The following is a 23813-nucleotide window of genomic DNA, read 5'->3' on the forward strand; positions in this document are numbered from 1 at the left end:
TGTGTTCCCTTTGTCTGTATTTGAGTCCGTGTGAGAGGCGCCTCGACTGTATGATTTATTCACTTCATTATTATTATCAATACCTTTTGAAATTGTTGTCCTTTGTAAATATTTATGTTCATTTTAAGAAACTATATTCGTGTATTCGCAGTGGGATTTGAGGAATAAGCCCCCTGTGTGCGTCTGTTTCATTCCCCATGCACTTCTCCTGCATGTGGAAAAATCTCCCAGGATCAACTTGTCCGCCTCCTCTTAATAAAGAACTGCTCGGCTGTCCCGGGGGCTGGCGGCGGTGTTGAAAAGCATTTGTGGACGGGACAGATGCCCTGCCAAAATCGCCATCCAATAAGCCCCCCCCCCTCGGGATCGAAACAACCTCAGTGTAACAGGTAAACTTGCCAGGACGACTTCCAAACATGACTTCCAAACCAAAAAATGATTGTAAATAGACAAGAACAATAGGATCACGAAACAACTCATCTGTTTTTAGTTTGAAGTTCAGGGGATAGCGCGAACGCAGTCCCCCACTACCACAAATTGTACAGTCGAGTTTCCCACATTTGGGGAAATCGCAAGGGTCAACCCACCCGGAGTGCAATGGGTAGGCCTCGCCCTGAGAATACTGCCTTAATGATCACAGTATTTCTCCTGTCAGGTAAGTATGAGTTGTTTATCTCACGGACTCCCTTTTCTTAGTGTGAGCACCGTCTTACTTTACCGGGACTCATTGATTCCGTTCCCTGAATGTTTATATAAATGGTGCATGTTGTAGAATCTTCGGAAACACATCTTAACCGGACGATTAGGTTCGATGTTCTGATTTGGATAGTTGGATAATTTCTCGCTTTGCCGATGATTTTGGAGCAAATTATGAACGTTTTCGCCTTCTGAGGATGCCCGGGTGTCATGACGCTGACGACCGTATCACGTCGTGACGTCATGACGCCGGATATCGAATCGCGATTTTCCAACTCGCTTATTTTACCTTTTTATCTTGAAACGTGTATCTCTTTGGAGACACTCGATCGCACATGGATCCCTGTGTTCATCGTGCAATGTACTCAATGAACAGGGACGAAGACTGAAGTGGGAACAATTGGTTAATTTAAGACACGGACCCAACACATCCCAGCACAGCATCGGAACATGGGCGGATCACATGACTCCCAATTAACCACGCCCCGGTGCACCCATGTATGCAAGCATTAGTTTGAAGTACGAATACATTTCATCTCCCCCCCCCCCATCCCCACCCCCCGTTTAAAAATAACAAGCTCAAATGAGCTAAGATCCTCGTCCTCTTAATGATGACGTCATAAAAACGAAGATGACGTCATTGTGATGTATCAGGTTTGCGATAAATTATCTGTGCTAATGCCCGGCTTGATTCCGGCAAACAAAATTTAAACAGCTTGCCTAGTTTCGGAGATAATGGTATAGGCGATTTCCATTCGCGGCGATATTATGACGTCAACTTTTTTTCTAGGAAGAATTTCCAAAATCGGAGATGGTTACTGCCTGCGCGTGGGCTTTCTGCGTATACATGGCAAGTTTCACCAAGATCCGATGAAAACTCTGGGTTTTGAAACAAAAAATGTCAAAAAATAGGAATGATGTCATAAAAATTGATATGACGTCATAGCGATGTGTCATATGTGCGGTAATTCATCTCTGCTAATGCCCTGTTCGATTCTCGCAAACAGAATTTAAAAAGCTTGCCTAGTTTGAGATAATTTTTTAGGCGATTTCCATTAGCGGAGATATTTTGACGTCATAACTTCTTTTTTTCTTGGAGGAATTTTCAAAATCGGAGATGGTTCCTGTCTGCGCAGGGTATTTTTACATATATATATCAAGTTTCAGGAAGTTTCGATGAAAACTGTAGGCTGTGAAACAAAAAAGTCCACAAGAAGAAGATGAAGAACAACAACGTGACTAAGACTTAGAGATCCTCCACGAGGATCTAAAAATCAAGATGCTCAGGAGGTTTACAGACATGAGTTGATCTTCTCAGGGCTCGTGGAGGGCTGTCCTTGCTTGCAACTGCTGTGGGTTTCTCAATAAGGGGTACAGGGTCGGGGTTCAAACACAGGTGGTGTTAACACAGGAGTGGGTGACAAAGGCACTTGAGCCGGTTCAATGTTTCGCTCCCCATGACATAACCTGAGTTGGTGAACATGTTGACCCATGCATCTACCATCAAACAACTTCACAAGAAACACCATTTCACCAATGTTATCGATCATGATTCCAGATAACCACTTGGTTCCACATCCGGAGTTCACCACATGTACAGGATCATTGATCTGGAAGTTGCGGTGTACAGACGTTTGGTCGTGATTACGTTTCTGTTGATACTTGTTATTCTCGACCTGGACCGTTATGTCCGGGTGCATTAATGATAACCGTGTTGTTAATTCACAACCAATCAGCAGCTTGTCAGGTGAGCAACCGGTGGTTTGATGTGGTCTGGTGTGGTAGTTGAGCAACACACGAGTTAGACGAGATTGAATGGAGCCTTCCTTAGACCATTCTTGATGATCTGAACAGTATGTTCAGCTTGACCATTACTGACAGATTTGTAGGGAGCAGATGTGGTAGTGCTTAATGCCATTAATTTTACAAAAGTTCTGAAACTCTGCTTTGAGTATTGGAACGGTAGGTGCTGCCCATTCAGAGTACTCGACTGGTGAGATGATGCCCTCACTCTGCAGACGGTCAAGCTCACATTTGATCATTGATCACATCATGTAGGGCACAGGTCTAGCTTTAAGGAACAATGGCTGAGCATCTGCAGAAACATGAATGCTCACTTTGGGCTCTGTAAAGGTGCCAACACCATTGCTGAACAGGCCAGGGTACTTGTTGAGCACAGCATCATATCCAACATCAGAGTTGGAGACTGTTCACGTCACTCCAATTAAGTCTGATTATTTGTAACCAATCTCGGCCTAAGAGGGTTGGTCCTTCTCCACGCACTATCAGTAGTGGTAGGACATGAGTGCTGTTTCCATATCCTACAGTTACGTTGGCTGAGCCAACTACAGGAACCACCTCCTTGGTGTATGTTCTCAAGTCAGTAGATACAGGTCGGAGTGCAGGGGTCTTTCCCGGAGGGTAAATGGAGGTGAACTTGCTCTCACTCATAATTGATCTGGAAGCGCCGGATTCAACTTCCATCCTCACCGGGATCTTATCGATTGTTACATCAACTATAATTGGAGCATCGGAGCTCTTTGTTCCAACAGAGAAACCCTCATAAAGTTCCTCACTTGACTCTCGGCTGCAGGCTGTACTCTGTGACTTATCGTCCGCTGCATCAGGGTTCACCCCAATGTGATAAGCAGGAGACAAGTTATTCGACTTGGATCGAGAACAACGACACTTCAAGTGTCCCCGCCAATCACAGTTGTCACAGGTATAATTCCTGTACCGATATTGCAAAGCTTGATGATTACCACCACAACGCCAACAAGTTACCCCAACTTTGCGGGTAGATTCAGAAATGTCAGGAGGTGAAGGTGAATGTGGTGGCTTGCTAAAACACTTTTAATTGTAGCCAAAGGTTACCTCGCTAACCGATGGGTCCTGCTAGATAACTTTTGACTTGTTAGAGATCACACGCAGGCTCTCAGCAGTTTGCATACACGCAGTGGCTATTTCCATGACTTGAGCCAAATTGGGGTCGGAGTCAGAAAGGAGTTTCCACAGAATTGAGTCGTCACTGATGCCTATTATAAAGAAATCACGTGACATCTCTTCGAGTTTATCTGTAAACTCACAATGTTTGGGGAGTCGGCGTAAATCAGCCACGAACTCTGATGCTGACTGACCATTTTGACGATGGTGGGTATAAAGTTTATATCTCGAGACGATCTTACCCTGTTTAGGTTGATAATGTCTTTTTCACGAGATTGACGAGCTCTTCATATGACTTGTCAGAAGGTTTGGCTGGGGCAAGAAGATCTTTGGTGAGGCTCTACGTCGGGATGCCGCATACAGTCAGGAATACAGCTCGCCGTCTTTCAGCGTCTTCATCGGTGTCCATTTTGTTTCCAACGATGTACTGCTTCAGACAATCGGTATCCTCTTCCCAATCATCCTCCACTGCGTATTCATGCAATATGCCGATGCAAGAAGACATCCTCGTGGCCCCTGTAATGTACTCAATGAACAGGGACGAAGACTCTGAAGTGGGAACAACAGGTTTAATCTGGACACGGACAAGGACACAGCACAGCACCGCATCGGAACATGGGCGGGTCACGTGACTCTCCTGAACTACACCCCGGTGCACCCATGTATGTATGCATTAGTATGAACTACTAATACACCACACATAGTTGATGGAAGATTACATCGAGAAGACTAAAGGAAAGGTTTTGAACTTTCTGGTTGATATTTTGGATGGGATTGTGTTCGCTTTGTCTTATCGGGTTCGTTATTTAAACCATTAATGGAGAAGAACCACCCTTTGTGGACGGATTAACTCCCCCGGCATTACGGATGGGTTAATTCCCACAGAATTGGGGTATTATCGAAGGACTTGTAACATCCCCTCACACCGAGAGAAGCGCTCTGCCAACGACTGCAGTTACATCCTGGAAAAAGGATTGTGTGCTCCCCCAACCCTGGGGTATGAATGTAATACTTTGTTGAAGTTATGTCATTCTAGTGCATCTTCCAGTTCAATAGTTCATTCATAATACATCAGTAAAACATCTTTCTGTTCTGTATACCGATATGTGAACACCCTTTTGCCTATCGTCTACGAGTCAAGTACTGTATTTCTTGTTTCATGGATGAAATTAAGAGAACATTGATATCGGTATGCTAACCACCATGGGAAGGAAGAATATGCTGACTTTTCCAAAGGCAGATTAAGATTTTTGGGGGGGTCCTGGGCACAAAATATATTTTGGCCCAAAATGCCAAAAAAAGAGAACTCCATGTTATTTTGCCCCAACAAGAGGCCTCTGTGTTACTTTGCCCAAAAAAAGGAGACTCCATATTATTTTGCTCAAAAAAATAGGACTTCATGTGATTTTCACCCAAAAAGGCCGAAACAAGAGGACTCCGTGTGATTTTCACCCAAAAAGAGGACTCCATGTGATTTTACACAAAAAAGAGTGCTCACAAGGTGACTTAAGCACTCAAGCAAGCACTCCAACGAAACAGTTGAAAAGGAACGGCTGGCTGAGCAAGCGATAGCAAGCTGATTGGTAACGGAGCACTTAAACATGGCATATTTAGACCCCGTTGGACTTGGTCCGAAAAGGGGGCTTATGGATTTGTTCTCCATTTTTGTGTCCGTCTGTACGTGCGTGCATGTGTCCGTCCACAACCATTTCTCAGACAAGCATTTACCGATCTTGTTCAAACTTGGCACCCAGATAAAGAATAATGGGTTATATAAGCACGTCATTTTTTTTTTTTTTTGAGATCAGATCCAAGATGGCCGACTGGCAGCCATTTTAGTTGTAAAAAACACTGATTCCTCTTTTTGGGGGCATTTTTGGACGTAAATAACATGGAGTCCTCTTTTTGGGGCTTTTTTGGGCAAAAATCACATGGAGTCCTCTTTTTGGGGCCTTTTTGGGTGAAAATCACATGGAGTCCTCTTTTTGGGTGAAAATCACATGGAGTACTCTTTTTGGGGCCTTTTTGGGTGAAAATCACATGGAGTCCTCTTTTTGGGTGAAAATCACATGGAGTAAGTACTCTTTTTAGGTGAAAATCACATGGAGTCCTCTTTTTGTGCAAAATAACGTGGAGTCCTCTTTGTTTGGGCAAAATAAAATGGAGTCCTCTTTTTGCACACAATCTCATGGAGTCATCGTTTTTGGGCCTTTTTGGGGAAAATCACACAGAGTCATCTCTTTTGGGCCTTTGGGGGAAAAATAACATGCAGTCCCCTTTTTTGAGAAAAATAATAAGTTCTTCTATTTTGGACAAAGTAACACGGAGTCCACTTTTTGGGGCGAAAATAACATGGAGTCCTTTTTGGGGGGCAAAATAATATAGAGTTCTCTTTTTGGGGCCTTTTTGGGAAAAATAACATGCAGTCCCCTTTTTTGAGCAAAATAATATGGAGTCCTCTTTTTTTGGGCAAAATAACACGGAGTCCACTTTTTGGGGCGAAAATAACATGGAATCCTTTTTGGGGGGCAAAATAATATAGAGTTCTCTTTTTTGGGCCGAAATATTTTTTGTGCCCAGGACCCAAAAAAATCTTAATTTGCCTCTGGAAAAGTCAGCATCTTCTTCCTTCCCATGGTGGTTAGCAAACCGATATCAATGTTTTCTTAATTTCATCCACGAAAAAGGGAACACCTGACTCGAAGACGTTAGGCAAAAGGGTGTTCACGTAGCGCTAAACAGAACGGGAAGATATTCTACTGATGTATTATGTATGAACTATTGAACTAAAAGATGCATCAGAATGACACAATTTCAACAATCTGTTACATTTATACCCTAAGGTTGGGGGAGCACACAATCCTTTTCCAGGATGTTAGTGCAGTCGTTGGAAGAGCGCTTCTCTCGGTGTGAGGGGATGGTCACAACTCACAAGTCGTTCGATAATATGCCAATTCTGGGTAAATTAACCCGTCCGTAACACTGGGGGAGTGATCCCGTCCGCAAAGGGTGGTTCTTCGCCAGTAACCGTTTAAATAACGAACCCGATAAGACAAAGCGAACACAATCCCATCCACAAAAGCAACCAGAAAGTTCAAAACCTTTCCCTTAATCTTCTCTATTTAATCTCCCATAAACTATGAACACAGGGATCTATGAGCGATCGAGGGTCTGCAAAGAGATACACGTTTCAAGATTAAAAAGGTAAAATAAACGAGTTGGAAAATCGCGATTCGATATCCGGCGTCATGACGTCATGACGTGACACAGTTATCAGCGTCATGACAGCCGGCATCTTCAAAAGGCCAAAACGTTCATAATTTGCTCCAAAATCATCGGCAAAGCGAGAAATTCTCCAACGATTCAAATCAGAACATCGAACCTAATAGTCCGGTTAAGATGTGTTTCCAATGATTCTACAACATGCCCCATTTATATAAACATTCAGGGAACGGAATCAATGTGTCCCGGTAAAGTAAGACGGTGCTCCAACTAAGAAAAGGGAGTCCGTGAGGAAAACAACTCATACTTACCTGACAGGAGAAATACTGTGATCATTAAGGCAGTATTCTCAGGGCGAGGCCTACCCATTGCACTCCGGGCGGGTTGACCCTTGCGATTTCCCCAAATGTGGGAAACTCGACTGTACAATTTGTGGTAGTGGGGGACTGCGTTCGCGCTATCCCCTGAACTTCAAACTAAAAACAGATAATTATTTTTTGTTTGTGTGCAGGGGGATTGGTTCGGATTAAATTCGGTGGACAGGGTTGGGTGCTTGACAAAAACTAGTCCGGGATCCCATCCATGGAGATTTGTTCGGTTCCGGTTCAGTATTCACAGGTGGTGCGGGAATGGCCGTAGAAGGAGAGAGGTAAAGGTGGTGGAGGGTTTTCGGTGGTGAGGGTTGATGGTTATGGTGCCGTTGGGAATGGCGGTTATGTGATGTTTGCGGGAGCGTAGATGGTGGCGGTGGCGTGGTTGTTGTGTGATGGCGGTTAAGACGTGGTTGGTTCAAAATAAAGATAGAACAGAAAAACGGCTATCTCAAAGCGTCGCAGCCCAAATGGATCACATTAATTCCCTTTATACAACGGGTTTGGGCTAACTACACATGTACTTTAGAGATATCTCACCTGAGGGTCCTGAATGGTGGTTTGCGAATTTCCACAGCCGTAACAATATCAAACCTTGAAAAGGCACATACTCATGTCCCCAGCAATATACCTGGCAAGTTTCAATTAGATCAAACCAGTGGTTGTCGAGAAACAGCGGTCACAGACACTCACACAGACACAGAGATTGCTGGAATTATAGATGGACTAGTACGTGGCCGTACGTGGAAAAAAATAATAACAAAACTTTCAAACCGCGAGCCAGAAACAACAACCACACAGGCCGTTCCTTCGCTCTCGCGTGCCCATATGTGCGTGCCCGTACGTGCGTGGCCGTACGTGCAAACCAAAAAAAAAAAAACTTTCAAACCACGAGCCAGAAAAAAACACACAGGCCGTTACTTTGCTCTCACATGCCCGTACATGCGTGCCCGCACGTGCAACCCCCCCCCCCAAAAAAAACTTTCAAACCGCGAACCAGAAACAACCACACAGGCCATTCCTTCGCTCTCGTAACCGACGACTGGATTGGGGCATTGTGTTTATCTATAAATGCGCATAAGAAATCAAAAATTATTAGAATACATAAAGTCATCACCATCCGGAAGTAGTGCGTGCCCGTACGGAATGTTCACATGCATTCCACGAATTATCGCTTGCATTGAAGTAACAACTGCTGTGATACACACACAGAGTTAAATAAAATCCAAATTAAAATCAAGTTTACCTCCCTATCTTTGCTTGCCATGACATTCGCTGCCATTGACCATTGCCACTTCTACGCCACGGTAACTAAGGCACCGATTGATCCCCATCGTAACCGGCACGGCATGAGATGTCATCGTCGGCCGGCCGCGCAGCGGCCTACACAAAGTTAAGTCCTCACTGTCCGGAAGTTCGCATATCGCAGTTACGATTATTCGCAATTTCGTTTTAATGGCTAATTATTCAATTAGCGCCAACGTATTTTGTCTTTTCGCAATGTCATCACAAGGAAAAACACAAAGAGAAGAGAAGAGAAAAAAAGAAGAAAAAACGTACGTGCAAACCCCCCCCCAAAAAAAACAATTTCAAACAACCACACACTCCGTTCCTTTGCTCTCGTAAATGACGACTGGATTGGGGCATTGTGTTTATCTATAAATGCGCATAAGAAATCGAGAAATTATTAGAATACACGAAGTCATCACCATCTGGAAGTCCGTACGTTGTAACCCGTAATGAGGAACGAGGCTGAGGTTCTCTGCCCCATCGGCCACGCCTCCGCAGCAACGTGTCTTGTCATTGGTTGGTAAATAAATGGCCGCAGCAACGTGTCTTGTCATTGGTTGGTAAATGAATGGCCATAACTTTGGAAGCACTTGTCCGATTAATATCAAACCTTGAAAAGGCACATACTCAGGTCCCCAGCAATATACCTGGCAAGTTTCAATTAGATCGGACCAGTGGTTGTCAAGAAACAGCGGTTAGACAGACACGCACGCACGCACGCACGCACACACACATCGCTGGAATTATCGATAGATTAAACATAGGACGGGACCCTAACTAGAAACACATACTTACCAATATAGCTGATCTATAGGATCTGGCTGTTGTGTGCAGTAAGCTTCCAAATTCGCAACAATATCCCTTCTTACCTCTCTCCCTATCCCTCTTAATCTCTCGCCTTCCACGCAGCTCTTTACAGCACATCCATCCACACAAACAACACACTTTACACAACCAACATTACATTACAAAACCCTATTTCACTGCAAATTAAATTGCCATCGGCATAAAGTGGTGTGGATCAGGGTGTGCAAGCTTCCTCAATGGGAGAAGAGTCAGAACAAAGGACCACATACGGATGTTAAAATCCCATGGTGTCCTTCATGAAGAGTATATGAGCTGTCTCTGGCACCATGAACAAATTAATGCACTAAACCAGCAGAGGGCATTGCATCAGTGGCACAGCCATGCCTTCGGCCAATGACGCAACTTCCACTCACAGCTTTGTTCTGTGTACGAATAGAAACAGAACAGTGGAGACATGGAGGAAGCAGAAAATGGGATGTGGGATGGTGAAATTGAAGGAAAGGGAGTGCAACTTGCATTGCAGATTGTGGTTACCTTTGTGGGGCTGATAGAGACTGTGAAATTCACTTTTTGGTGTGTTTGTAAAGTGGATCGTCTTTGGCTGTTGAGTATTGGTATGGTGGTAATAGGGAATAGGCATAGCAAAGAAGCGAACGTAGAATTCTTCTTGCATTCGATGCTAAAATTTCCGGTTACTTCGGCCTGGATTCAGGATCAGCGATCAATTAATGTAAATCACGATTAACAATTATTTTTGATGATACGGGAGATATCTTTATTAAAATCAGTGGAGGAAATATACACCATGTCTGATATTTGGGTCTTTCATGTCTCTGACGATGCCTTTATCTCCTTTATTTCATGTCTCTGACGATGCCTTTATCTCTTTATCAGGATGCATCATTACCCATGACAAAAACCGAAAGCAAAAGGGTCAGAGCCGACGACACGGATTCCAAATTGCCAGGGTATTGTGTTGTTGTTGTTTCCTATTCTCTCATGTGCATGCATTGAGTATGAAGCTCACTACGTTCGCTATTATGAAGGGAAGGAACTTGGACCTGTCACTCTTGGAATCCTTTCATTATCCTGTCTGTATTTGAACAATTTTCTATACGAGCACAGAATTAAATCCCCAGAATTGGCATTTTAGTATGGTTGTAATACCTGCCCCCCTCTCACCAGGTGTGGTGCTTGCCTCTATCCTTAAACAAGCCCGATTAAAAAAAAACATGTTGGGATGGAATTCCAAACATGGAAAGACAAGGAATGGCACCACAATCATTTTACAGATTGCCTTCCTGACATGTTTTGACATTTTTGTAATAGGTGGCAATAGTAACAATTGTATGAAGATGTCTATGTGAGATGAAGTTGTAGATTCGTAGTGTGGGTTGTTGAAATTGTGTATTATATTTGTTGTGGGATTGAGATGGAAAATTTCCAAAGATGCTCTGGCAGCAACTCGTAAAAGGATTGTGATGTATTGTGGTGTCAAACCTTGTTTGGACATCCATTTTTTATAATTCCATCACGACATCTTTTTTCATTAAAAAAAAATGTTTTTATTACTCGTTTCTGTTGGGCTTCTTTGGGGAGGTGGGCAGGAAGGTAGGTGAGGAGAGAATCGTGCAGTAAGTTGTGGTTCAAATGTTAAGTACTTCGGTCTTTGCATGTCCATACATTCCTGGCATGAATATATTCCCCTAAAAGTTTCCCCCATGACAGAGCTTCATGATTTTTGGATTTTCACTGCACTTGAAGGTGCCACAGATCGAGCACGTACCATATATGATATATTTTGTTATTGCGTATCCGAATCACCTTTGTATTTGCGAGGACAAAATCATGTACACTATCCATCAGGCAGGAAAACAGCATCAAAACTTAGAATTTCTTATTTCCTTTCTTTCTTTCCACTAGCATCACTTCCTTCAATGAAGCACCGGGGGTGGGGGAGATGGGAAGGTTCAAAATTATGTTTTGTATCCAGGCACCGGACACCCTCAGTACACCACTGGTTTCAACTTCTGAGTAGGCTGAAGGTTGAGACTGCGCTCTATTGCCGACAACAGAGCCGAAATAACCACGGAGCGGGCATGCAGTGACACACAATGTGAAAGTAGTGTTCACATAATTCACAAGAAGGGATGCATTTTCCTATTTATAATTGTCAAAGTCCTCAGGTATTATTTTATTCTTCCACGACACTCACAAAGATTTTTCTGAAAATTGATAATGAGAAAAACCAGTTTTGATTGATCAGGGTCAGGAGCCACACCTACACAAGGAAATTACACACAGGAGGAGGCCATTCAGCCCATAATGCCTGCGCCACATCAATACAAGATCAATTTAAATAAAGAAGAAAAATGCTAAATGTTTTTTTGTAGGTTTTTTTTTTTTCTCTTTCCGGAGGGGGGTGGGGAATGGGCGAAGACGACTCTTGAGTGCGAAACACACATCATCAACTTCACACCACCCCTTGGTTTTCAGCCTCTTACCCAATATCCTGCAACTATTTTTCAAAACCTTCGGGTAAACTTACCCTCCATCCCTTGCTCCGAGGTGTACCACAACCAACGTCTTCCTGCTGTGACCTGATACTATGTCATTTAACTTTCCTTCAATGTCCCTAACTCCTGTTCCTTTAAAACTGCACAGAACTCTGTCTATGATCCTTCCTGCAGAATGAAGAATCTACATATTTTATCGTCTCATCGCTCGTGACGACTGTCTCCCAGACCTCATTCCTACCCATCTCTATTGCTGGACCCTTACCATTGCCTGCACATGCTGTACCCTCATAATTGCCTGCACTCGCTGCACCCTCACCATTGCCTGCACTTGCTGTACCCTCACCATTGCCTGCACTCGCTGCACCCTCACCATTGCCTGCACTCGCTGCACCCTCACCATTGCCTGCACTCGCTGCACCTCCACCATTGCCTGCACTTGCTGCACCTTCACCATTGCCTGCACTCGCTGCACCCTCACCATTGCCTGCACTCGCTGCACCCTCACCATTGCCTGCACTCGCTGTACCCTCACCATTGCCTGCACTCGCTGTACCCTCACCATTGTCTGCACTCGCTGTACCTCACCATTGCCTACACTCGCTGTACCCTCACCATTGCCTGCACTCGCTGTACCCTCACCATTGCCTACACTCGCTGCATCCTCACCCCACAATCGTAATCAACTATTCTCTACAAATTTCTCACATTCTGCTGTGGTACTTGCTGCAAATTATCTATCCGTTCCTTCAACCTTCGAGTAACTATCCTCAAGTGGGCTATTTCCTCACACTTCCTACAACAGTGAGTACTCTCTGCTTCATCTAGTCCTGATATGGCCCACATTAAACATCTATTATCTTTTATGTACTCCTCTTCCTTTCCCCTTCACTCTCTATAATATATCCTTTTCCCCCACCATATCCCCAAGGGCCCAAATGACTGAAACGCTCGGCCTCACCCTGCCTCTTCCAATAAAGTAATACAAATACCCGCTAAACTGCTACGCACACAACTGCAACCTTTATAAATACAAAACCCACAACCCCTTACACAAATCTCGATAAGAGCAAACCGTATTTAAAACAACACACAAAAAGCACTTATCTTGATCTGGCCAAGGAGCTGACACAAACTTGTGTGAACAACTGGAACTCGATTTTCAAGTCAGTCAATTTCCTGGACTCTGGATCTGCAGGTTACAGATCCAGGTGCTCGGCTGTCTGCTGAAATTGATAAGAAAATAAATACAATTTGGCGATTTTGTGATCTCTTGATTTAGTGATGTATTCGACGGGGTGGGGGGAGGGGGCAGGACTGAACAATGAGGGGTGGGGAAGTGTAGAACCGAACAATGAGGATGTGTCGAAATGAGAAGAATACAGTACCGAGGTGGAGGAAATTCGACTACTGAACGAGATGAAGTTGGGCAGAGGTCCAGTACCGAATGAGAGGGATGGGAGTGGTACACTACCGAAAGAGGAGGGGGTGGGAGGTGTGCAGTACAGAAAGAGGTGAGGAGAGGATGCAGTCCCGAGTGAGGGTGGGTGCAGTACCGAAAGAGGAGGGGAGGGTGGGGTGGTGTAGTACTGAACAGGAGGGTGTGTCCAAACGAGAAGAATACAACATCGAGGTGGAGTACATTGGACTGTACCGAATGACGAGGATGGGTGGAAGTGCAGTGCGGAAAGAGGTGTTGGATGGGAGTGGTGCAGTACCAAAAGAGGAGGGGAAGGTGGAGTGGTGCAGTACTGAATGAGGAGGGGGCATGGGTGTAGTTCCAAACGAGGGGAGGGTGGGGGGATGCAAGACTGAACAAGGCGGATTGGGGGAACAGTAACAAATGAGGAGGGTGGGGTTGTGCAGTACTGGTCGAGGAGGGTGGCGAGATGCATTACCCACCAAAGAGGGTGGGGGTGCATTTTCGAAGGAGGGGGATGCATACTGAATGACGAGGGTGGGTGAGGTGTAGTATCGAATGAGAGGGGGTGGTGCAGTACTGAAGGAGGAGGGGGGGGGGGAGGTGCATATCAAATGAGGAGAGGGGGGTGGTGCAGTACCAAAAGAAGAGGAGGCGGAGGTTAGGTGTAGTCCTGAACGAGAAGGGTGGGGAATGCAGTACCAAACAAGGAGGGGAGGGGTGTAGTACTGAACGAGGAGAGTGGGGGATGTTGCGATTGGCACTATGTACTGCGTAGTGACCGCTGAAGGCATGGCTTGGGTGTCAGTTGTTTGAAGCAAAGATGGCATTATGCCCCATAATAGGCCAGAATAGTCTCCACTAAAGACCTTGATCCAAGCTATGTCTAATGTCCCAACCTGACTACATGGTGGCACTGGTGGGATCTTGAATACCAACAAGCAATTTCACCTTTGCTCTTGTTTTTTCCAGAATTTGAACAATGGACCTTGGCGGATCGCCCTGTCAGCACATCCCTTGTTTTATTTTTCTAACATGTCCAAGTTCCCAACAATGGACTGGTCCAGCTCAGAGCCGGCGGAGACTTAAAGCTTATTCAACAGAGTAGACTGCGATAGGACGAGTGGCCATAGCCTGAGAGTAAAGAAGAGGAGAGTTAAGACGGTAGCAGGGCAGGGGACTTTTACTCAGAGAGTAGTTAATGCATGGAATGGCCTCCTTGGAAAGGTAGTGGCAGCAGAAACAGTAAATAAGTTTTAAATTAGAATTAGATAGGTACCTGGAAGTGATGGAGATAGAGGGGTATTGGGATGTTGACGGGACTTTTAGGTAGTTTTAGCATTGATGGGCGATTGTGTGCATGGGTATATAGTGCTGTTGGTGGGAGTCTTGTCAAGGGGTGTTGTGTGTTTCTAAGCCCATGCCCCCCTCCCCTGAGGGAAAGCCAAAAAAAATGCAAAAACTACAAAAAGTTTTAGAAAAAAAATAATAATAATAATAATAAAATTATATATATATATATATATATATATATATATATATATATATATATATATATATATATATATATATATATATATAAAAATTATAGGGGACCGATGGCGAGAACGACCGCTAGGTGGGGGAAGTTACGTCGTCTCCCACCAGACTCAGGGAATTGTAGGCCGTCCCTCACGGATAACTCTGTGAGGCGGCGAGTCGCTAAACTGACCGTGGACGCCAATACCTCCACTGCGTCGCCTAGGGTCTTTTTGTCTAGAACCAATTTACCTAATTAATCATGCGGTGTCGTCTACCGGGGAATCACGCCCTCGGCACATCTTGCTCGAACCGGGTCACTCTCCCGACTGCGGTAGAGTTCCAACTACCGACTACCAACTCCGGTTCGGGTGCAGTCGGGCGGAACTGCCAAATCTGTGCCGGCTCGGATGAGCAGATTAACGGGAACAAAGACCCAGCTAAAACTCAGATCCGAACCATGCTGGACCCATGAAAGAAAAGACGAAAACAAACTGGGAACATTTCTGCAATAATTTATTTATAATAAACGAGGAAATTTATGTGGCACAGAAACAGGTTTATTGGGGTGTTATGCAGGGGAAAGAAAGAAGATGTAGTGTGATAATTTACAGAAACTTATAAAGCAGACACAGAGCGGACTTACGTGCGAATTATACAGGCAACATTTACAATGATCGAAAACACATACAGTTTCTACTTATTAGACTGGTGCCACACACTCAGACACACACTTGGACAAAATAAACCCAGTTGAAGGCAAAGGACTTTTGCAGCCAGGGAGGGAGGCGGGCTCAGGTCGCAGTTCTTTGGAGTATCTGAGTCTCGGGGAAAAGAATGCTCTGTGGTGCGGCACCTGCCAACAGTCGTGCAGTCAGGTCCACAGCCGCCCATGTGGAGTTCGGGTCCGTGGAGGAGCTCGAGTGGGCCGGGACCAGTTGTCGGGCCATCAGGGCGAGACATGAGTGGAGCCAAGCAGCGGGAACCCCTTCGTTTTCAACCAACCCCGGCCTCCAAGCACAGAACGAATGACCCCCAAGGAACTCAAGACTGAGGATGATGTCATGGTTTATAGACCTCCCTCAGCAGGGCGGGGCCTTGGTCAAAACTGACGTCACTGTCCGCCCTGATTGGACGGGGCTCCCATGGGTCCGCCCTTTCTGGGCGGGGCCTCGGTCAGGCACCGGCGAGGCCCGCCCACTCCACGTGTGTGGACCCGTCAAGAAAGAGTTTGAGCGTTTGGAGAAGCCGAATAGGAACTGCGACAGCGAAGATTCTGTCTTGGAAAAACGAGCCTCCAGAGACAACAGGTGGACCGTGGTACGTTGTTACCAGCGAGACGAAGGCTGCAAGCGCTCGGGTACCATGGATCGCAATGGAGGATGCGAGATAAAGATTTATTACCCCAACTAAAAAAACATCGCAACGCACCCCTTCGATTTTCCACTACACACAAGGAGGGATTCTGTCTACACATATACTTAACGGCATAACTGACTTGGGACACTTGTATGCTGTATGCGTACGGTTTCTCGAACCGTAACACTACCACCCCCCCCCCGCCTCCCCTTTTGCTGGACTCGACCCGAGTCGTTTAACATTCATGTGGCATGCAGGTGTAGGTTTCCCCAAGTACGTTTTACCTACGGATCCATGAGTGTGAAATTTGGATACATGTCCCAAAAATAAATAACCAAGTGCGTTGCGAAACTAAACTAACAGACTCATTCAGACAACTTAACTACATTGCCGGCACTAAACAAACAACAGGTGGGTTAGGACTATGTACATTTCTAAAAATTTACACTACCCATGGCTCAGGACCTGTGACTTGAGGAGAGAAAACACAACAAAGTCAACATTCGTGGATGAGTGGACAGCAGCAATTGACGATCAGACGTCCTCAGGGCCCTCAATGGTCCCTTGTTTGTCACTGAATTATTTTTATTTTATTTCATTTTGGCTGCTGGAGCCAACTCATCCGAACACGGCAGGCCACACGCCGTTTCACAGACAATTTGAACTGGCCTTTATGTAACAACAAGGAGATATCCAGGCTGCTCAGTGCAGTCCCTGGTCCATTTGAACTGACCTTTATGCATCAACAAGGAGATGGATGTACGGGCTGCGCAAATGCAGTCCCCGATAATGCGGCTGCCTGCAGGGCAGTCCATGCAAACACTTTCAGAGATGGTCCTGGAGCACATGGTAAAGGTTGTGACATGGTACTGCAAACAAAGGCATGGCAGGTATGGCAAATGGAGTCAAGGCAAAGGCAGGAAAAGCATGGCATGGCAAATGCAAACCAGGTAAGGTGCGATGCAACAGGTCAGCACATGAAGCTGGCCGGCTTCGGTCTGGTCTCGTGAGGTTGTGGAGGGAGTGCGGTGGCGCCGGGCGGTCTGAAAACAGGCTCGGACCTACCCTACGGTCTCCCCCAACCTATCGCCTATGCCTGTCCTTGTCCATACCCACCCCCATTAGCTTGTAACAAACACAACGGAATTTAGACTTTTTATTTTCATTTTATTTTTAATTATACAATTATGTGTGTCCCTAACCCCTTTCTGGTCTTTGTTCAGCTAAGCTGTCCTGACTGTCCATCCCCAATCCTTAAGATCCCTTTTTGAGGGGATTGAGGAAGAGACAAGTGACTCTGTCTCGAAGCCCAATGCAGCCTCAGAATAATTCCCACAGGTTTCAGAAATTCCCAAGATGAGTCCAGCGGCCTACGAACACCGAAGGGATGGATGGTGCGAAGAGGTACACGTTTCCTATCTATCCCAGCATTTACTAAACGTTAATCTATCCCCGGGGCTTTTCAACATGCCTGTCTCTTTCAACTATTGGTTCTAGCAACCACGATTCCAGTTGCCTGTGTTGGTGTTCGTTATCAATTTGGGCCTGGCGCACAAATTTTCTCTCGTGCTCTTGCACAATTTCGTGGCAGGGCAGCGTGGCTCCATTGGCAAGGATACCCATCTGCCAAACTCGAACTACGGCACCCCTGGGTAGCTGAGGCTGTCTCCGAGCCTACCTACTCCTTATGAACATGGGGGATGCCCTTCCTGGCATCTTCCCCGTCGATGCCCGTGTGGCATTTTGGTGCTCCGGGTCCCGTTTCCGTGGACTACCCATGCCCATTACACTAACTCGGTCCCTTGGACCTATGGCCTACTCTGGCCGACTACTTCGGTGCCCGGGGTGCCCTCTACTCAGTACGCATATTTCAACAGCATCGCTCCCAGCCGGTCAATAGACTCCTGCACCCTTCAAAAGGTTTTGTGCCTTCGTTCGACACCAACAACAAACCGACATCCGTTTTCGTTAATTTAACGAACCCCTTAACTAACATTACACTAACCCCGGGTTCCCTTGGGTGGGATTCACTTCTCCCCCCAATCATTCCTTCACACCATGCATTCCACATTCACTCCATTCACACTCGGGCCTGCTGACCCACATTCATTCATTATGTTCCTTTCTCTGAGTTTTATTTTTATATTTCACATCTCACTCTAATAACTACGTCCCCCTAACTAGCTCGTGCTCCCCGTCATCCCTTACTCAAATGCACGTTCCTTTTAATTCTACCGCTAAGCTACGTCCCCACTACACGCTCATGTCTGTCCATGTCTCCAATCCATTCTAAATTCTAAACTAAATTCCCCTTAAGGAATTCTAAACTAAATTCTAAACTAAATTCCCAGGCCCCATGGAGGACTACTCATTCCCCATGAGGCCGGTCTATGTAACGCTAAACCCTTCCCAAAACTAATGCTCCTTTGCCCACAACAAGGATGTTCGCTACATCCAGGCCGGGATCGTGTACTCATGGCAAGGCTCGACGAGCATTGCATCTCCAGGGCGGCGGTTTACAACACGCTCGTCCCCTTCGTTCGGCCGATACGTGAAGCCATAACGTCGCCCCATTAATTACGTTTTAACCGCTCGCTTTCGAGGTATTCCCCATGTGAGCCAACGTGCGTTTAGTTACTCACCCGGCCTTCGTGCCGCGCCATCCCCACGGATGACGTCACTCGCACACGGACCGCTCCGTGCGGCTAACCACACGCACGGGCCCGGCGGTGTCGCCATCGGGACTCGCTCCGCGAACAGCACGTCGGCCCCTGTACACGTGCTCACATGGGGATATGTGCTTTCCGAATTCACTCGACCCAATTCGCCTCCATTTTAGCCGTCCGCACTGGTGTCTCGTACCAAGCGTCGGTTCCCGAAAATGCAATCGTCCTCACTTGGGCGGTTCGCAAAACCAGGAACGGACCACACACGCGACGACACACATCCACCTGTGATGTCTCCACAATGTATATATATATATATATATATATATATATATATATATATATATATATATATATATATATATATATATATATATATATATTTTTTATAATCACCCAAATCCACTCGTGCCACTCTTATCCCTTATGTCAGTCTCTCAATTTGCAATCACTCTCGATATAATTTTTAATCAAAAATTTTACATCCCAATATGGCCTGCTTCTTTGGCTCATTGGAAGGGGAGTGAGGGAAAGAATCCCTCATTACCCATTACATGACCCCGCCGCCTTTCCGCCACGGCTCAAAGGGGTCACGTCTCAATTGGGGTTGTAGTCCACCCCCTCCTCTTCTCCAGGGTTCGCGGAAGTCAGGTAAACCCCAATCGGGAGAGCGGCCTCCCCCTCTTCTCTCTAACTCCCTGAAGACAAATAAACCCCACTCAGCAAGCCGAACCCCTCGTGTCCTCAGAGAGGTTTGAAGACCAAGTGATACATGGCGGTGTCGCTGCTGGCCCCTTCCTGTTCTAAAATGGGTACGTGGAGTATGTGACACATGCCAGTGCCGCTTGCTACTCATCTGCACTCTACCCCGAAGTTCCTGTGAGGCTGAGAGAGAAATTAAAATCCAATTTCTAAAGCATGCTCCTGGATGCAGCACCTCAAACTCTGTAAGAACCCATGCGGAGCTGTCCATTATGGTTTCTGTCCCGTGTCAAGTCTTGTCCTGGTGGCATTTCTATTTCCCCTTGCACCTCTAACCTATTTCCTATGTCACCACTCATTTCACGCTCAGGACTGCCACACAAAGCAGGCTCTACACATTCCAAGGTTATGTGTTCACACTCCACACATTCAACCTTGCCTGCGTACTGACTAACTGCTTCGCACTCCAGGGTTACATTCTCGACCGCCAAGTGAGTACCCACACACGTTTCGGCCTTGGCAGCACACACTGGTGCGCTAGTCTGGACTGTGGACTCACAGCATTCATTCACAGGCATTCCCCACACACATTCAGGGGTCACGCATACGTGCACCCCATCGGACAGAGTCTCTTCATTAACATAAAATCCAACTCCTAACTTAAGCTCATCGTCCGCACCATGTATGCATGCACCCACGCACCTGCTTCGTTCCAGGGTTACCTCGGTCCGGTCGCGTCTCTCCAGCAGGTTGCTCATCATCGGTTCGCCACACTCCTCTGGGGCTGTCAGCTCCACATGCTGGACCTGCTGAAAATGTGATTAATTCGTCAACAACCCCGTATGCTCCCTCAATGTCTCCATCACCAGTGTTTGCTATAATTGTTGCTTCATCCGACGAGTGATGTCAATCAAGTCCCGCACCACTAACATTCCTCCCTGTGGTGATGTCACACATCCCACATTATTGTGCTGTCCTACTTCCTGGCTCCATTTTCTCTTCCATTTGAGTCGTTCTTCCTCTTCAAGCCTTTTTAGTTGTTCGTTATCTTTCTGGAGTTTTTCCATCTCCACGTACTCCAACCTTGCTCTCTTCTTTAGATGGTCAATTTCAAATTCATGTTCCTTTTGTTTCCTATCCCACTGTCTCTCTTGTTCTTCATTCTCCAATCTCGTCGTTTCCCTCAATTGATTGATTTCCCTTTCCTGCTTCATTCGTTGTTCTTTCACTACTCTTACTTCCATCTCATTCTTTAATCTTGCTTTGGCTTCCAACTGTTCAATCTGCACAGTGTGGTTCCTTAACGTTTCATTCTCCATTCTCTCTCTTTCCTCACTTAACATCCTCATCTTGTTTTGTAATTCCCTCTCTTTGTTTTGGCGTTTCTGTGACTCAGAAGCTTTTTCCCCTAATTCCTTTCTCATCTCAGCACCTCTTTCGCATGCTTCCTCCCTCATTTCATCCATTCTCTTACCGTATTCCTTGCTAATTTCCAGTTGACGTGCCAGTTCATTTCCCCTGAACTTTGATTTCCAAAACTGTCTTGACTTTTCCACCAATAGATTCCACATGTTTTCCAAGTTGAGAATCCGTTCTCGTTCCCATCTGGAATCTGTCTCGTCTTGCAATGCGTAGGCTAACTCATTTTCCAGCCACCGAATTTGGTCCTGTGCATCGGCCAATTGTTGTGATTCCCTGTGCACATCATTTTCCTGAACCTCGTTTGCCTGTAGTTCCTCGTCCAATTTAGTTTGTAAATCCTCAATATCATTCTCATCACACTCCACTTGTTCCAAGGCATCTGCCAATCGTGCATGAAGCTCGTTAATGTACGCATCATCGTCCTGCTTCGTTTGTCATGATGCATGCTGTGACCACGTGGTTTGAAGCAGTGGGTGGCAGCATTTTCTTCGTGCTGTACGGCCCATTGCGCTGTTCATACAAACCCTCTCCCGCTTCATGTTGCGCTGAGGTGGAGCCGCGCCGCTATTTTTGTGACTCCATTTTTCTTTATAATTTCGAAGTTTTACACCCAATCCGCTCAAAATAAAATCCAACCAAATTTGGAATTTGCGAGCGACGTTTTTTTAGATCCTCGTGGAGGATCTCTAAGTCTTACTCACGTTGTTGTTCTTGTGGACTTTTTTGTTTCACAGCCTACAGTTTTCATCGAAACTTCCTGAAACTTGGCGTATATATGTAAAAAATATCCTGTGCAGACAGTAACCATCTCCGATTTTGAAAATTCCTCCCAGAAAAAAGTTATGACGTCAAAATATCTCCGCTAATGGAAATCGCCTAAAAAATTATCTCCGAAACTAGGCAAGCTTTTTGAATTCTGTTTGCGGGAATCGAACAGGGCATTAGCAGAGATGAATTACCGCACATATGATACATCACTGACGTCATATCAATTTTTATGACGTCATTCCTATTTTTTGTTTCACAACCCAGAGTTTTAATCGGATCTTCCTGAAACTTGCCATGTATATGCAGAAAGCCCACACGCAGGCAGTAACCATCTCCGATTTTGGAAATTCTTCCTAGAAAGAAAGTTGACGTCATCATATCACCGCTAATGGAAATCGCCGATACCATTATCTCCGAAACTAGGCAAGCTGTTTGAATTTTGTTTGCGGGAATCAAGCCGGGCATTAGCACAGATAATTTATCGCAAACCTGATACATCACAATGATGCCATATTCGTTTTTATGATGTCATCATTCAGAGGACGAGGATCTTAGCTCAGTTGAGCTTTTTTTTCGCGCCTCTCGTAACCAGTGTTCGGGGTGCGAAATGCACCCCAGGTCCAAATCTCCACTCCCCGACACCAATTGTTGTTGAATTGGTGTCCTGCAAATTTATGGAGGTGGAGGGGTTTGCACCCTACTCCTGACAGCCAGATGGTGTATATTTGGTAGCGCTTAACAGCACTGCCGTCTCAGGGGTTATATCGTGGGCTAGATCGGCACAAGTCTCGGGTCACGCGCCTAAGATCACGATACGAAAGTACCCCTGTGCCTTGCCAGTTGGGGATATACCCCGTCTACAGACTGGGTTTGATCAGAGACCTAGCAAAGTCTGCCGCAATCCGTAGCCAGTTTGGTTTTAAATACAAATCGAGCGATTGGTCTTCAGCGCGACACGAATAAATTCAGTGCAGCAAATTTCGTCTGAATCAGCTAGATTTAATGGGGAAATATCGGGGAACACGACGCAAGCAAAGCATTCGCGACATCATTATAATTCATCTATAATCCGTCCTTACCTCGGGAGCTACGGATATGGGTTTCGCAGGAGAGCCCTAGCAAAATAAGCCTTAGGCCTGGACAACATGCATACAAGACACGGAGTACTTGGTGGTGCCTCATGGACGAGAGGAAAGGTGTGGAAGGCACGAATGTGGCTCGTGACAAGCCGATGTCGCCGGATTTGAGCGCCCAGCCCACGCACGCAGCGTGGCAAAATGGCGACGACGTCCCCCTATCGGCCCAGCCCACGCATGCAGCGTCCATCCCCTGTGAGGTCGATGGCACAAGAGAGTGAGATCTGTGGTGTGTTCCAGCTGGTTTTTCACGAGGTGCAGTATGCAAATCCAGGCTTGGCCTGTACACCAGATTAGACCAAATCTGGGTGTTGGACTCTGCAGGTAGATCGATGGGATGAAAAGACGTGGTCGAGCTGTGCAAGGAGTAAGGACAGTCATAGGCTTTGTGGTTGGATTCAGGACGAACCTGGGGATGACCTGCATGCTGGATCCATGGCCAAGGAGAAACAGCTGGTCAAGTGACTCCTCATAAATCCAATCGCAGACAGGAAAAAGCAGTTCCTCTTGCCTTTCGGGGCGGGCTTTTCAGACCACCTCCGGGGACACGTGATTGGTCCATCATTCGAGTTTACAGCAGCTCTCTGACAATGGGCTGCTGGCACGTCTTGTTGACTGGCTGTCAGGGTGCTGTGTGGGGGTTGGTTAGGAGGGGGGAAGGAAAAAGAAGACGCCTCTCGGTACACCACCACTGTACGAACACTGGACCGCTTGCTACACCTTCCAACACACATTTAACGTCCGATTACCAAACAACCTGGCTAAACATGCATTTAAGGGGGGATCTGGGCTAATCCTATATTTAATAACCCACTAAGGGTCCATTTCCGCAACAATACTATGTGAGACTTATCGCTGAAACCCACAATATTTCTGGAAATTGTGGTTCAACCTTGGAGACTTGGAAAGTTGGGTTTATTTTGGAGATTTGAAATGTGGGTTCCACTAAAACGATTCTCGGGGTTCTAAACCTATCG

The 23813-nt window shown here is 46.0% G+C and overlaps 2 non-coding genes across 2 annotated transcripts; one reads left to right on the top strand and one right to left on the bottom strand.

Moving 5' to 3' along the window:
• Window positions 1-499: 499 nt before the first annotated feature.
• Window positions 500-663, bottom strand: LOC147027759 (U1 spliceosomal RNA). The gene has a single exon (XR_015057862.1). It is a non-coding gene; the product is annotated as a U1 spliceosomal RNA (small nuclear RNA).
• A 6501-nt stretch (window positions 664-7164) lies between these two features.
• Window positions 7165-7328, top strand: LOC147027760 (U1 spliceosomal RNA). Its single transcript, XR_015057872.1, has one exon. It is a non-coding gene; the product is annotated as a U1 spliceosomal RNA (small nuclear RNA).
• Window positions 7329-23813: the final 16485 nt, after the last annotated feature.

Source organism: Eptatretus burgeri, chromosome 4 (genome assembly GCF_056783735.1).
Source record: "Eptatretus burgeri isolate ZD-2024b chromosome 4, Ebu_testis_v1, whole genome shotgun sequence".
NCBI classification, from domain to species: domain Eukaryota; kingdom Metazoa; phylum Chordata; class Myxini; order Myxiniformes; family Myxinidae; genus Eptatretus; species Eptatretus burgeri.